Source organism: Opisthocomus hoazin, chromosome 2 (genome assembly GCF_030867145.1).
Source record: "Opisthocomus hoazin isolate bOpiHoa1 chromosome 2, bOpiHoa1.hap1, whole genome shotgun sequence".
NCBI classification, from domain to species: domain Eukaryota; kingdom Metazoa; phylum Chordata; class Aves; order Opisthocomiformes; family Opisthocomidae; genus Opisthocomus; species Opisthocomus hoazin.
The window spans coordinates 64,269,652-64,284,061 of record NC_134415.1 but is presented as its reverse complement, the minus strand read 5'-3'; the positions used below and the strand labels follow the sequence as shown (position 1 = coordinate 64,284,061).

Here is a 14,410-nt window from a genome sequence, read left to right as displayed (position 1 = left end):
TTTATAAAATGTTGTTATGATCAGCGTGCACCTGTGGGAGCTGGGGCTCCCATATTCTAATTCAAACACCCTTTGAGGTACTCCCCACTCCCAAAACACTCTTATGTCTCGAAAATATAGTCTGAAGTAGAGAATGAGACATATAGACCTTACACTGTTCCCTGTACAGGGTTAGATATCATTCAGACTTGGTATAGTTTTGTGTTTGTAAAGGTTTTAAAACTGAAAAGCATTGTGTAAGCGTTGTGTAAGAGATAAATCTTCTTTTTTTGCTGAAGTAGTTCTAGTATAATAACATAGATTTTCTCTTATCACTTTAATTACCAAAAGCAATTGATAATCTCTCTCTCCTTTAGGTAGTGGGTGCTTTTGATTTACACTTCTGTATATCCCATTGTTTGCCTGAAAGTTAACTTGCATAAAGTGTAGAAACTGAAAAATCTTTACTTTATAGGAACAGCACACATGTAGCGGCACACAAACTTTCCTGTTAGCATGACTGTTGTTGATCTTTTTGGAAAGCTTACTTTCCAAGAGTAAGGACTTAATTTTTCCAAAGCCCTTAAGAAGAGGATGAAGCTGCTTTAGTCTTGCTTGAAGCGGTATGGCATATTTCTATTACACCTGTGTCCTTTGATTCTCTTGGATAAACATTTATGTAAGTAAATTTTGCATGTTTTGCAGTGTGTGATCTCAGCCGGTGACCCATGCTTTTCTAATGGATGTAAAAGTCTTTAAATACTAACAAGTTAAGCAGATTGTGAAAATAGTACCTATGTGCAAGCTATGGAAAAACTCTACACTTGTGTTTAGGACTAAGAGCACATCATGCTTATATATTAGAGTTACGTTCACAAAATCTAAAACTTACTCTGTTCACCTAACATTAGGGACAATTATCATACCTGGACTTGAAAAAGATGGATAATTCATTAAGTGAGGATTGTCAATAACTACCTTTACTGCTTCATGGCAAGGACATAGAAGAGACATACAGGTTGATGCAGGCACAGCAGAGAAACTCAGTGAATTCTTTGCATTGGTATTTCATGCTGTGACTCCCACACCTGATGCATTTCTGTAGCAGATTGTCTAGATGATATAGATCAATTTGAAGTAAATACACAGGAAGTATTAAACTAGCCAGGCAGGTTAGGAAGGTCACCATGACCAGATGGCATAAAACCAAGAGTTCTGAATGTGAAATTTCCAAACTTCTGCCTAAGGGATGTAAAATGTCATTACAAATGGACACTGAACTGGAGGACTAGGACAGCTGTTGTATCTGCCATCTGTCAGAAAGGCTTTAGAAATGATCTTTGGGATGACAAACTAGTGAACCTGATTTCCCTTTCTGTTAGGGTGGTGTGTATGTGTATGAGTAAGTACAACCTTGTTGGAAAAAGTCACGTGGCTTCTGGAGTTCTGTGGTGTTTTCAGTAATAATATGGATAAATGGGATCAAATGGACATAATACACTTTAAATGTCTTTGATCCACTTCCACACCAAAGGCTTATTTAAGAATTATGTTGCCATGGGATTGGAGGAAAGCTTTTTAAAGGAGAGGATTCAATGGGTAGACCTTAATAATGACAAGCTTTCAGAATGGATATTGTTACTGGGACCAGTTGTAGCCAGCATCTTCATCTGTGATCTGGACAGGGCAATGAACAGTGAAATTGCAAGCCTGTGGATAATAATAAACTCTGGTCACCATCAGTGCCATTCACCTTGAATGCCAATGCCTTCAATGGCAAGGATCTCCAGAAGGACATCATAAAACCGAGCAGACCAAAAGTCTGCATGTGAATTTCAGTGAATTTCAGAGACTGAAAGGCTGTGACACTTCAGTTTGGAGAAGAGAAGGCCAAGAAAGGATATGACTGAGGTTCATGAAATCATGTAGGCAATAGATAAACTGAATACACAATGGTTGCTCACAAAACCCCATGATATTGGAACTATGGAAACTTGAAACCAGTAGGGGTTTTGTTTAAAGCTGGTGAAAATACTTCTTAACAGAATGAACTTCTGGAACCGAGGGTCACTGAAGGGGTGGAGGAAGCCACTGCTGGCAGGTTGGGAAAGGGATTAAATGAAGTCATGGATAACACTTGCAAAGGTGCCCTTAGTCCTTTTAGTACTGGGCAAGCATGTACCCACAGATGGTAATAAAACCATTTGGGACACTGAGGACCTGTATAAGGGAAATGGACTGCAAAAAGTGGCCAAGCTTATGTGCTGTCCTTTTGTGTCCATTACTGGAGGCAGAATACTGGCCTGGAAATGCACTGACCTGCTCCTGAAGGGCATTTCTTACTTATCCTTGCTTTTATTTGGCCAAAGAGTATTGTATGTGGTTTCTTTCAGTGAATGCCCAATCTGCTCTTTAAACAAGACTGAAATTTTTATGGCCTCACAGGTGAGGACTGCATACACCTCTGCAGCACCCAGATTGTCTCAGCCATTTTGGAAGAATTGCAATCAGATAATGATTTCTATGCAGAGCTCAGAATAGTGTATAGGTTCTGCTTATTCTGGTAAACCAGAAATAAAAAAGTCCTGAAACAGTTAGGCAATGCTAAGGATTCAGTATACACAAATGGCAAAAACAGTGATCTCTTGACTGATAGGAGAAAGAAGCTTCTTCCGCCATTTTGTTTCCCCAGCCAGTGAAACAAGTAACAAATACAGACTAACATCAGAGTCATGTATAGCAAATTAAGGAGAAAGTAACAAGTGAATATGATTCTGAGTGTGCAAGAATAAATATCATAGGCAAATAGAAGTGGAATGGATGGAGTCCAATGTAACATATTATGCCATTTACCTAACTGGTAAGTTATGCTGCCACAAGTCTCTGAAAGCAATAGCCACCTGTTAATGTGCCTTGGCACCAGGTCACATATTTCAAAATACAGTAATGCTTCTATCCAGGTTAAGGAACACATGCACAATTGAGTTAGAGAACAAATATCAGGGCATAGAAAACTCTAAACTCTTTATTTCAAAGCTCTTATGGGGAAAAATAAAGACCATTTGTGAAACAGAAGGAGTATGTTTGAATTTCTTCTAACTGCCAGACATACTAATCTCTCCTTAATTTTGGACAGTTTCAAAGGATCTAGCACTATGTGAAGTTTTTAGATATCCAGGCACAGTAAGCCTGTGCTGTATGCGGGAAAGATTTAAATCTTTAAAGTGGATGCTGCTATGACTGGAGAATACAAATCTTATCAACCAAATGTTGCAGCAAATAATAAAGTGAGACTCTATTGATTCTGAGCCATTGAAGAACTGGATAGCAGTGGTGGTTTCCAAGAGGTCTTGGTTGGAAAAATCCAAGTAAGGATTTTCCATTCAGAAATAGTCTTATGGGTAATTTATGTTATTTAGATGTGGATATATCATCAGGTTGTTTAATTAGAGACTGCCGCATTATTCTAATAATACCTTTAATAAATAGCTTTGATAATGATAACTTCTGAATTACTCAGTGGCTATGGTTACGCTCAACTGGGTAACCTGTGAAAGGGATTCTACATGAAGATTTAAAAATAGTCAGATATTCTGATTTACAGTGTAATTACATGGAAAAATGACTAAGAAGAATTTTCTTTTTCCTGAGAAAATAATTTTTATTTAGAACACTTACATGATACAATGAAATCAATGGATCTTATATATGTTCTTAAAGATAAGCAAGTGCTTCTGTGCTGTTTTGAATAGAAATAAAATTAAAGCATTTTAAAGTGCTGTTCTGCATTCTCCTAAAGGAACACTGGAAAACATTCCTAGAAAAAAAAATAAATTATAAAACCTATTATATATTTGTTTAGATTTGATAGAAAATAATGCTCTCGTAAACCACGTAGCAATAATTAGACTTCTAGAGACAAAGCACTCACTGTATTAATAGTAATATGCAGGTAAATTTACTCTGTTATCTCACACTTCAGTAATCAGTATGACTGAACGGATTGCTAAATTTAAATCAGGTACCTGATTTTTCAATTGACTTTCGCTGAAGCACAGATCTCTTTCTCTCTCTCTTTCTCTCTCTTTCTGTAATCAGTGTAGTTTGAAAACTTACACAGGAAATCTCAGAAGTATTTTCAGACCCAGCATTGTGTGCAGAAAACGTTTTGTAAATCATTTTGAATACTAAAGAAACTAGAGAAAATTTTCCTTTGGATTAGAGAAGAAATTTGTTGAATAAATTATATTTTCTGAATTATTTCCCCTTCTATAATAAGCAGACTAGATTAAATTGAGAATCCAGTATAAAACAGCCGCTGGGATATCTATTATCTCTTCATCCTTTTATCTTCTTGCAATTCTCTGGAGGATGTGTACATGTATATGCTGCATGAAATGTTATTAACTGACATTAAGTCTCTCATCCCCTTAGGCCGTGGCTTTTTTCCTACAACTGTACTGACCATTAAGCAGCTCTTGTGGATATGATCTGGAAATTGTTGTATTTATACCTTCTAGAGCACATATATTAAATTGCTCATTAGGTTGTGATATTACATGACATCGTAAGCTTCATATAAGCTACAGTATCAATTATGTTTTAGTATAATGACATGAAAATGACAGACTATTGATTCTTTGTTCTAAATGTGTGCCAATATCTTTTAAAATATTATGAGTCATCTCTCAGGTATCTGTCTTTCACTCTTCTTTCTGCTGTAACTACATGTGATTAAGGGCAAAGTAAGACTGCATACTCGGACTCTTGGAGTAAGGCACGTGGAATATTTTTCCTCGTCTGACTTGTCTTGGTAGAAGGCAGTATTTGGTGGCTTGCACTTTGAGTGGGAAAATTAAGAGCACACTTCATGTCCAGGCACGCTTCTGAAAAATGTTGGCATGTTGATTATCTGAGTTAGTGCAGCAAATCATTTGCTGAATGACAGTATGAGAGGTAACATGGTGAGAAGGAAATTAAGCCTATTGCAGGTACCCCAGTTGCATTCACCATTTATACTGAAAATATTTTGTCTGTTTGTACTCTGCTCCTTATAACAGCACCAGCAGAACTGCAAGTACAGTGATAACTCCTATTCACTTTCCTGTTTGGCTTCAATGTCTCCAGCCAGAAGCTTCCACCCAGGTTTAATATTCATTTGTACTAAAATATTGCAGGTTTTTAAGCTTAAAGGCTCAAAACTGCGGCTCCCCATAGGAAAAGCAAAAGACTGTACCAGTACAAGAATCTCATTTTACTCTGCACCTGAGCTGTCTCTCTACTTTTATATTTTATGGGCCCGCGGTCCTTTCTATAGTCACACTGACTGTATTAAATTATGTAAAGGCAAAGTCTTGTGACAATTCTGAACCAACCTGCAAGAGAATACAAAATCTCTCTTTTGCTCTCACCCTGATTCAGAATTAAATTCCAAAAATTACATGCAAATAATATCACCAGTCTAAGTTTAATGAATGGAATCAAGGAAAGCCAAGGGCAAAGGCATCAGTTTTATCCTCTACCAATGCTGAAGAATTAGCACTAGAATTAGTATGAATTTGCATTAGTAAATGGTCTTTGAATGACATGATAACTTGGTGCGATTCAAGTTTGTTAATATTTCTAAACACTAGGAGAAGATGAACTCTCTGACTAAGGCTTAGGGTGGAAGCAAGGACCACTGAGTTCCCTGTCACAGACTTGCAGGGTGACCTTGACAAGACACATAACATATCTGTGCCTCAGCGTGAGATGGGGGATATTAGAAAATTTCATAGCTCGCAGAGGTATTGGTAAGTTTCAATTAATCAAAGTCTTTCAAGATCTTCACACAGAAGAGTCTAGATAACAGCAAAGTTTTGTGATTACTAAAGTGGACCTCTTCTGAGAGCTTAATTTTTAATTTTATGTTAACTTTTTTAGCTAATATAAACTGTCAACATGCGGAGTCATAGATCCTTCAGACCTAGTTTATGTGGAGCTTGTCAAGATGCAGCTGTTTTTAGCACTATATCCCTGTTAGGATATGACACAATACATCATAACAGCTCTATCAGAGCCATTAGGGTGTAAGCTGTCAATGTGTAATAAGATTACTAAGCATTACATCTGGTGGTGCTCTGATAATGCTGAACTAGGTACACTATCGTAGAATCTACAAAGCCTTTGAATATTGATGTTGCAATGTCTCTCTAATGAACGCAGCAGTATTATTTTGAAGTAGAAGTAGAATATCTTCTCTAGCGTGTGTGAAGAGCAATTTTTTTGTAAAATAAATAACTTCAACTTTTTGCTGTTTCAGAAAACTGTGAAGGTGTTCTCCCCAGTATCTTTATGTACTTAAAACGTCTACAAACATTTCTATTAACAAATGAAGTTGGTTTTGTTTGAAGGAAAAGCAAAATTTGCCAATCTCTCTTCAAATAATAGCCGGATTTACTCAAATGTATATAATCAGATAACTGGCCTTGGATGCCATGGACTACAGGAAGTTTGCGTTCAGAATGGCTACAGACATAAGGACAACTTCCAATGTGCTTTTTGTCTCTTCAAAAAGTTCAATTTTCAGATTAAAAAAAGAAAAAAAAAAGATGCTCTTCTTCCTATATTATTTGTCAGAGTATAATTGAGACAGAGAAAAAAGAAATGTATGAATAATTTGAAGTGTGCATCCAAAAAATTCTGCTGACCGTCTTGCCGCAGTCTAGGAAAGTTCTTATCAGGGAAAATACTCAGTAGAACTTTCTGTTTCATGGAAAGACTCTATATTGGTAGGTTTGTCCTTACCTGTCTGCACAACACCCAAGCATCAACCAATCAGTGGTGAATTTATTCTTCTCATACCTTTATGAAGGACCTTTTATTGGGAGAACTGAAGTGCTGGCTTGACGAGAGCCACGATAAAGTCTGTAGCAGGACAGGGAGAAGAAGTGAGCTTTGCTGATACTTTAATATCATCACCAGAAATCTGTTATTCTATGTATGAAACTCTTGTTCACAGTATCTCATTATTCCTGAAATGGTGTGCTCAGAGTGCAGCAAGGTGACAAAGCTATAGTAACAGATACATGCCTGTAGAAAGTGCATGAGAACTTGTACGTGCACACATGTGTGGCTGTACAGGAGGAGGTTGTGGTAAGTCTTGAATAAAGGGAGAGGTGAAGGGAAAGTAGAGACTCTAACTGCCAACGGTATTTTCAAGTCTTCCCAGAGAAGACTGAGCTGAGTGGTTTCAAATGAACTTTAACATCGCACTTGGCCAGCAAGAACATTAGTGCATCTTCAGTAGGTTTGTAGCCTCCTAAAAGTGGAAGTTATAGCCTCTCCCAATCAGATGTCTTGTGAATGTGTGAGCTGTTTGATTTTCTGACTCAGCAGTAGGAGCAACAGGCAGGCAGACCTACAATTAGAAAATCTTAACAAAATTTCTGGGAATATATCTTCCAAAACGTACAGACTAAGAAGAGAAAACAGTAGAGTGATTATTCATAATGATAAAAAGCCTTGTTGAAAGACTGTCTCATTAAAAATTAAATATCTTTTGGTGCAGCAAATGAGGGAAAGTAGGAAATGCATTCAGACCCCTGACACTTATGCTGAATAACGACCAGAAAAACATGCTGTGGTCCTGGAAGGAGACATAGAACACAACTAAACAAGGAAAAATACAGAAAAGAAAAGATAAAATTAAAAAAAAACAAGCAAAATGAAGAGAAATGTCAATGATGTGACAGGTAACACGAGTACAGGCTTCTGTTATTAGGGTGAACAGGAAGACATGAGAAATTCACATGCTTTTCAAGTATAGGCTGACACAGGGAAACACCAGGCTGAAGGGAAGACTTGCTTACATGCAGAAAGAAGTTGCTCATTTAAAAGAGCAGCTAACAAAATTACAGGGAAATAATCTATAGGGTTCTATCTCAGCATTTTTGTCTCTGGCTAGAGTAGTCCACACAGAGGAGAGAACGAGAAAAGTCAAAGACATGAATTAAATCTTCTACTCAGGAACAAAATCCCCTGTCACAAATACAGGAGATTTCACTGACATGAAAAGAAACATAAAATGCTGGGAATGATGTACAGCAGGTAGTAAAGAGCAAGAGCTCTGAGAACAAACCTGTCTCAGGTGTGAACATGTCATTTCCCTCATGTGGAATTCTCAAAAACACGTCACAGGGTTTTGGAAGAGGTCCCTGGTTCTTCATGGCAAAATGCCCAAAACTCAAAAGTCTTCTGAAAGTGTTAAAATAGACATTAAAGGAGGCTGTTCTTATTGGTAGAACTGCAGTGTCAAGGACAGAGTAACTGTGGTGGAAAAAAAGATAAAGCTGATTCAAAGACCCTCCTAAACTGAGCAAGAACACCAAAGAGCATATGCCTTCAAAAAAGCAACATTTGCTGGGACAGCAGGAATCAAATTCTTCCAAAAATTAAATGCTTCTTTGCTCCCACTACAGGTTTGATTTTTTTTTTTTTCTTGGAAGGCTATTTTTGAACCATAGTCCCCAGCTGCTTAGAAATCTTGTTCTGATTTCCAGCCTGAATTTTTTCATAATCAGTTTATATTCATTTGTCCTTGTGCCAGCACTGTCCTTTTGTTTTAACAGTACATCTATATTGTATAACTATTTGTAGATTAAATTATTTAGTATTACAAAAGATAGCATCAATTTTTAAGAGAAATCACCAGTTGATATTATGAAGATAAAATTCATTGCTGCAACAACTGTTTGATCATAAAGTTATAGCCTAAAAAGCTTATAAATACAATAAAATGTTTTTTCACATCACTTCAGGGGAAAATAACACACTATATCTCTTTATTACTTCTTTTTATGATATTCAGTAATGAAATACAGTTAAAATAAATTTCAGCAAAACAGATCTTGATTTGGGAAAAAAGCAGACAAGGTGGAGCCATTGTTTATTCATTAAAGGCAGGAGCCTATTCTTCAACTTTGGTACAAGCGACACAGTGAAGTTCTCTTTTGGACCTAATTGCTTGATCACAATTGGTAGCAATATGACAATTGATTGGCAACTTCATACGAGACAGGTATTTTGCAAGTAGCTTTGGGCAAATGGATGATTGAGGGAGGGAAACTGAAAGTGTTGGGCTGAAGGAATGGAGTGTCATGGTCTATACAAACATACTGTAGAGATTACATTGCTAGGTTGTAAGCCATCCTGAGCAGTGATTGTCTTTTTCTAGGTGCCTGTGAGTATTAACAGTCCTTGATGCACTAGCGTATAAAAAACCAACACTGCTAACGGTTTCTAGGTTTTCTCTCTTTCTTGTGCAAAGGAAGAATGCAGAGTATACTGTTGTCTTTCAGCGCCTCTAGGAAATATTACAGGGATTTCCCTGCAGCGCTTTACCTTCTGTACAGGAGAGAATGAAGATGTGTGAAGCAGAATATCAGCAATTATGTTTCTTGGCTGAATGAAGCTTCAGATATACCTTCCTGTTCCCAGTATTAATTACCTGCTGCCCCTCCAGCAACATCTATGCACCACTGGACACTTCATGCTCTACCCTGTATGTGCTTAAGTACTGGTATTCTGTAATGCTGAGTTGGTGCCTCCCTTCTCTCCATCCCTCTGGTTTTTCTCCTGTGTATTTGGGCAGCACAGGGCCCTTTTTATTAACATTTTCCACCTGAAAAAGCCGGAACAAGGGGCGACTCCTGACCTGAAACAATGCAGGCGAGTAGGCTGGCTTTCTATTTGCACTGCCTTTCTACATGATGTCCCTGCTTTTCCTCGTCAGACACAAGGTACCAGAGATGTATCAGAGATGAGGAGAGTGTGTCTGCCTGCCTGCTCACGCTATAGCTCTGGGAGACAAGTAAGGAGGATGCAAGAGCCTAGCGGTTTGTGCCCACAACAGCGAGTCTCTCACAAATACTGTGAGAGGTAAATGGTGGGTATTATTGCTGGTATTTCAGCTGATCATAAATGTAAACAGGATATAGTAGCCCAAAGGATAAACTGAACTGAAAGATACTTGTAGCTACTCTGAAGCTTGTACTATAAAAGAATCAGAAGTAAGCCATTCATTGAAGTCCTGGCTTTCATGCACTTGTGTTTGGCATTGTTATTTTAATCTCCTGACCCCATTCTGTGTTTCTGTACTGTTTGTCTTATCTGGAAATGTTTAACTTGCTGGGTTAAATTTAGTCTTGTGTTATGGAGATACTGTGCTAGGCTACCGGGATTTTTCCGTCTAAAGCTAACCTGATCTTTATTGACGATTGCTCAACATCTGCAAAACTCCTTGTATTCTGTATTTCTAAACAATTACACTTGGTAGCCTGCCAGCTCATGGTGGCAATAGGAACCACAGAGGAATGTGAGAAAAGTTTATACCCCACTCAATACACTTTATCCATGGTAATTTTTTTCAGGTATACAATGCCTTTGGGCTTAATCCTGCAAATACCTTTCAAAACGCCCAACTGCTGAAGAGCTGTCTCTTCAAAGCATTCTCTCCTTTGTGCCTCTGAGCCTCCAGTGCATTCCACAGAGAGGCTGTTAACATTCATTTTCTTCCATTACTGCCACATAACCTGTAAATTGCCCCCCCCTCAAAAAAAGTGAGGGACAAAAAAGAAAGCTGAATAGCCCCCCTTCTGCACATTAACTCTGTAGCTGCGTACACTTCATTCACCATCTCCACCTTCCCCAGGGTCCTCCCCATGTTTCTGCAGTCTGGACTGGCCACAGAGTAATTTCCTAGGAAGAATGTTGCAGTAATTCTACATTTTAGCCTAAATAAACTCTACCTGCTCTACATGGTACTTTGAAGATATTTTCCCCTGAAAGACAATGAAAAATTAATTCCATTCAATGTTAATTTATGTATAAAACAACTTTGGAAATTAACAGAAAAGTAACCTTTATCTTGTTTGAGAAGATATTCTGAGAAATATGTGATTGTAGCCTGTTTATGCAGGAATTAAAAATGATCTTCCTTATCTTCATCAGCCTCTGGTAAAAAGCCACTTCTACAATGATTCCCCTGGTCTTATGACAAGTTTAGCTAGTCCTGGAAACCTCATTGCAAATTGGCCATTCATATCTATTTTCAGACCCTTAACATTAATACTGATATTGAAAGATGACTATTTAGGTGCGAAAAACACTACAAATAAGCAATCCAATTCTTTTTGGATATACAGCTCCTGATCTTTAATAAGAATTAGGAATATTGAGGTTCAAATTCTAACTCTTCTAAAGAAATTACATTTTTCAGGAAAAGTCATACTTACATAGGTCAAATTATGTCCACGTGTGCGAAGATATTGGAGCCTTTTTGATTCCATAATTTTTATATATATATATATGAGTTTAATTTAATTGACTTCTGAATATTGAAGAACAGTGCAAATAAAATCCACATAAATCTTCTTTATACTAACAACAGCTTACCCTAATTTTGTCTTGAGTTGTCTAGTTTTATTGATGATAAAAGAAATGCATTTAAGAATATTGTATAGACTATGTGAATTGCAATTAATATGTATATATTATGTACTATTCTCCTACACAAACAGATTACTTTGCAGATGTACACAGCCTTTAAAATAGCTGAGAAAATCTAACTGGTTCTTGAAATTTCATACTTTTCTTATGCAGAAAATAGCAGAAAATGTTCAGAATTTATATGTCAGTCTTCTTAGAAAATATACAAATGGTCTAAAAGCATAAGTTGCTACTTATGAAGCAGTAAGAAAAGACTCTGTTCTTATGCCCCCTGTTCTAATTATCTCTGTTTGTTACAAGTATTTCTCATTCCCGCCACCATTTTGGACAGATTTGGCAATTTCCTGCTCTTGGGCTGAATGCTTAATCAAACAAGAGATGCCACTAGAGCCGGTGGGTATGCTGGAATGAAATTATTTTTGTCAGAGTACATATTCATAGGACTGTCTCCAGGATGCTCAGTAGCAAGGCAAAGATATTAAATGTAATCAGTACAGTGAAGACTTTCAAGTGCCCACATGACTTTCCTTTGGAGGTGTACAATTTCAGAAAGCAACCTTGGATATCTAGAGATCTTAATCACCATCTGTTTTGTTTGCCTCAGCTAGTACCTTGGAGACCTAGTTCCTAGGCAGATCAGCCCCTTAGAAACTTCAATTTGCAATTCAGTTCTTGTCCAGAGTTCCCTGCTAGCTTTGTTCACCAGTGCCAGCTGCACATAAACGCTATTAAGATGAGTACAGCTAGATGGGAAATAACTAAGTAGTGAGAGAGGTGGGGCTACTTAATTATTTTCCAGTGCTGAGCACAGGAATGTAAATCTGCAGTGTAGATGCAAAGTTCCGAGGCCAAGCAGAAAGGCTCTGTCTATCCAACCCTGGAATACAGTGCTACCCATGTCCCAGAACTCCTATATTAAAAGCAAGCAAACAAGTACGTATTTAGATATCTAGAAAGTTTACTGACTTCAAGTTTCATAAGAGACTACAATCAGGAGAGACTTAAGTAAATCAGGAAAGCTGATGGAAAAGCAAGCAGAATGGAATGCACACTCATCTGATTCTCATTAATGACATCCCCAAGCCAAGATTAGAGAATGATGCTGAGAAAGAGTGATTCTTTTCCCTTTTTCCTCAGAAACAAGCTCATCGTTATAGCAACACACCTGATCTCAACCATCCAAAGAGGAGAAAATCCCGAGGTCAGCAAATTCACCCATAGGATGTTGAGTAAATTGATCTGGGTAGAAATTTCATCTTGATTTACTAGAGCTGTCATGATTTTTAAAATTAAGAGATATACAACAGGGGTCTATCACTTGGTGTATTATTGACAGGAAGTCTAAAATCATTGGCACATATTACCTCACAGTAACGAACATTACAGATGAAAACCTGTGTTTTAAGAAGACAGCAGGAAGGTAAGTTTCTGAGTCTTATAAAGAAGTTTCTGATGTTATGTTTTATGGAGCTACAGTAGATCTTCTTTGATAAAAGGTTTGGAAAAACTTTCAAGAATGTGGATTTCAAGAAGTTTTTCCCAATGAAAGAAAGGCAAATTTAGTTTATTACCAGAATCTGTTTTCAAGCAGGGGAGTTACTGTAGCTCTAGCACGCTATTTTTTATTTGTCCCATGTGGACCAGTCTAGATTTCATGAATACAGGTTTTTGTGACAAGAACATTCCTTTAAACATCCTCTTTTTGTACTATTTTCCACAAGCTGTGAGAAAACTTCATTTTTCTTAGATTTTTGTTGAGCAACTTTTTTCTTGTGCTTGATTAGTTACTTGTTGTAGCAATCATAGTTTTCCAAATGTTATGTGCTCAAAGCCATGAATATCTCTTATTTATATTAGGCTATACAGTGGATTAAAAACATAGCCACTGTGTATCAGCACCACATGCCCATTTCTGTAAACAGAATTGCAATTGACTTTGAGGTTCCCCTTGGATGTGCCCTCTTGAAATACATTGTCAGTGCAATGATGTTGCCAGCAAGAGTGTAAGTTAGGTTCTCCTTCTAAATCAAAATCCACACAGAAAGTTTATGTGTCACCTGTGTCTTATAAGCATTACTTTTATATTCAAGCTATGGGAGGATCAAAGTTAGAGAACTCAATTTAGCCTTTCTTTACCCATCAACTCAGTTTTGTAGGAATATCCACAAACAGAAGTATTTTTTCTTTCTTTTTTTTTTTTTCCGAATACAGAAAAGTATTTTAGAGGCTTTTGAACATTTTTTCAGGTTGAAGCAAGCTTTAATATTAAAGTATTATGTTAGAACACAAGGAATTATATGAAAAATCAAAAACTTAACAAATTAAGGCAGGAAACAGGAATGTGGGTCTGCTGTTACTATTGTCCAAGCTGAATAATATGTGAAACGTAAGTGCTATGATAAACTGAACACCAAAAGAAATTCAGTTCCAGCTTGTTGTGGCAGCAATTTACTCACTATATTTTTTGAATCACTTGTTGCATGATACTGACCTGTACCTTATTTCCCAGTGGCTTCACATCAAAATATACTGCTATAATAAATGCAAAATACATGTATAAGAAACATTCTCTAATATTTTGAGGGTTTCTATAAATTTCAAGGAGTGAAGAGGGTCCTCACACAGCCATTTATAGAGGAGACTCTGCTCTTTCTGCCATGGCATGTCCACATTGAATCAACCCAGAAGGTTAGGCTAACAAGATGTGTTAAAAGAAGTAATCACCTGATTTCTGATTGTAAATAGGTTTCCTGTTTGAAACCCCAGGCAGTATGAACCTCTCTACTTCCGAAGGAAAAATGTATTAACTTAATGAGGCTGTCCAAAGAAGAAATTAAAGCAAAATAATTATTATTGTGAAACAAAGATGGACATTTAGAGTGTTCCCACTGCTACAGTGCAGTTGGCACTTCAGCGATTTAGTGGATAGATCACATGGTTGGAA

General features: G+C 37.2%; 1 long non-coding RNA gene across 1 annotated transcript in view; it reads left to right on the top strand.

The window, feature by feature from the left end:
• LOC142360562 (uncharacterized) overlaps positions 1–12,835 on the top strand; it is a 30,476-nt gene extending 17,641 nt beyond the window's left edge. The window contains exons 3-4 of the long non-coding RNA XR_012763163.1: positions 9,752–9,904; positions 12,604–12,835. This is a non-coding gene — a long non-coding RNA (uncharacterized LOC142360562). The remainder of the gene's footprint in view (positions 1–9,751; positions 9,905–12,603) is intronic.
• The last annotated feature ends 1,575 nt before the right edge of the window (positions 12,836–14,410 follow it).